The sequence below is a fragment of the Mycena indigotica genome (genome assembly GCF_014461135.1).
Source record: "Mycena indigotica strain 171206Taipei chromosome Unknown Mind.scaff0002, whole genome shotgun sequence".
Taxonomy (NCBI): Eukaryota; Fungi; Basidiomycota; class Agaricomycetes; order Agaricales; family Mycenaceae; genus Mycena; species Mycena indigotica.
Genome location: NW_023503001.1, coordinates 4,999,217 through 5,001,752, shown reverse-complemented (window position 1 = coordinate 5,001,752; position 2,536 = coordinate 4,999,217).

Here is a 2,536-nt window from a genome sequence, read left to right as displayed (position 1 = left end):
CTGCAAGAACATTGGCGACGTCTATGCGCTCGGAAATGTCAAACCCGTACCTTCGAAACCCGCCGCATCGACTACCGAACCCACTCTGGTCTTCCTCGCTACTGCCGAACGATCGTTGGAGTCGTGGCATCGTGTCTTCGGCCACCTTAGCGCGAAATCTATCAAAGAATTAGCGGATAAGCATATGGTCGACGGCATGAAGATCTCACCTGGCACACACGACATCGAGCAGTGCACGACCTGCATCCAGGCCAAACAGCACGTGTGATGCCTCGGTGCATCGCGGGTCTGGAGGGCCTCTGGGTGGTGAAATGGAACTAGTAGGAACCCCGTTGTAACCTACGGGGCAGGAGGTGAGCAGGTGCAGTATGCTCAGACTGGGTGCTGGTGTCCAGACACCCCTCAGGCAGGGAGAAGTCGTAGCCTACGACGGAGGAAGCAGTTAGAGCGTGCTAAGGCAGTCGTAGGGGTACGAGGACAGAAGAGGACGCAAAACAGAGATGAAAGACAAGATCAAGTTACTATGCTACTGTCACAGAGTGATCTATCGACTGATGTATGGCATTTGGCCGTGTACTATACATATACCCGTCACAGAGCCCCCCACACGGGCAATGTCGGACATCCCGGGTAAAATGCATCACAATGGCCCCCCAATCCTCCGCAGTAAACCCCACTAAGACCCAAGAAAGAGGGAAAAAAATTTGATAGGCCAAATTCCCTCTAATTGGCTAACCTTAAGGTGCTGGCATGACCCCGGTGATGGTTGTGTTGCTTGACATCTCCAGGATGGTATTCTATGGTAGCAGCATGAGCACAGTAGAGCTTCTGGTTTCCTCGGTCCTGTATATTGTTTGCGTCTGATCTTAGGGTACTCCCTATAGCAGCACAACTACAGAGGGACCTTAGGTATCCCTGACTCTCTACCTATATGCTGCCCTTGGTCCAGGATACCGTCATGGAGGAGCTAGCCTGGGGGGGAGTGTGTGAGTCAACCCTCTGGCATCCAAAGGTTCTCCTGTCTACACAGCTTCCTCCAAGGTGGCTAGCTCCTGCCCAGCTTGCCTATCAGAGGGGGGGAGAGTCCACTGTGTGAGTCGAACCTCTGGCATCCAAAGGTTCTCCTGTCTACACAGCTTCCTCCCTATATACCCCTATAGCCCCCCACTTTATCTCCGTGCAGACCACAGGATCTGACATACTGCGGAACTGTGCGGAGAAAAAGTATACTGCAGACAACCCCGTTATTACTGACCCTAGCACCAACCAGCCATGGGAAAAAAAAATTTGTGGCTGTAATGCACAACACCGTTAATGTATATGCATGAGGCAAGGGTCAGTTGGGATGCCGTCGAATTTCGAGGAGATTGGCAGGGATAGTGGCAGTTAACTGATAGATCAGAGAAGGCAGCAGCAGGTGGCGAGGGGGACCCAAATCATGGGGGATAATAAGATTGAGAGCTGAGCGGGTATCGTGAGGCGGCAGATTGAGCCGTTAACACAGAACTTGAGACTGGGATAGAAATGTTGAGCAAGAGATCGGAGGTCGGGCAAACAGAGCAGAAAGGTGGCCATTTCTGACTTGTCCAATACGGAGATGAAGAAGATCGATCACAAAAGCATGAAGATGGGAAAGGCGGAGTGCCATCATTAGCGGGATTGACTTGAGGCTGCGCGGGTAAAAGGAATATTTTGCACCAGCTACTCAGCCCCCACGCAAGCATTGCAGTTGCCAAAGATGGCAGACAGAACCAGTCCCAACAGCAAGCAAATTGTTTGAAGGCGGATGACATAAGAGAACTGAGTGGGTGGTCGGTTGGTCGTCGACACAGAATTTGGCGCACTTTATATTCGATATCGACTGTGCCACCTCTTTACTGCTTCGGTTCGTGAGACAACAGGAACCGTCGCGTGTGTAGGCGAGCTGAATCGTGCTGTTCGGTCTACTAGATTTAGAACACGGCTGGAATCCAACCGCGTCTGGTCGTAGACTTGCCGTGACTCGAAATCGGCATCGAGGATGTTGTAGCGAGGTTGCCGCCAATAATCCAGCCAGGTTATCTACCAGCCCGTTCCCTCGACAGACATTCCCTTCCCTTCTTTGTAGGCTCCGCTCCGTGTTTATATCATTGAGGTAGAGCCCCAAACCAGAAAGAATTGGCGGTTATGGTCCAGAAGGAAGGTTTGATATCGTGCCATTGTTGTTAGGGATAAGTTGTGGTTCGTGAAGGGGTTCGATGGCCGAGATAGGATACCAGGAGCTTGTGAATGGACTGTTGGTGGAGGATAGCACTCGAAATGTAGGCGACAAAGACCCATGTGAAGTGTTGAAGGTAAGCGGACGAGATGATGGCTGCGGCAGAATTGACCTGAACAAAATGCAGGCGAAGTACAAGGGACGGAGTGGAGGAGTTGACTAGCTTCGTTTCGGAGCCAACAAAGGCGAGCAGTAACATTTCGAGCACTGAAACACGCAAGGACAAGCCTTGGTAGTCACCAAGCACGCTGTTTTCCTCTTCCCCGCCAGTCCGTTCTC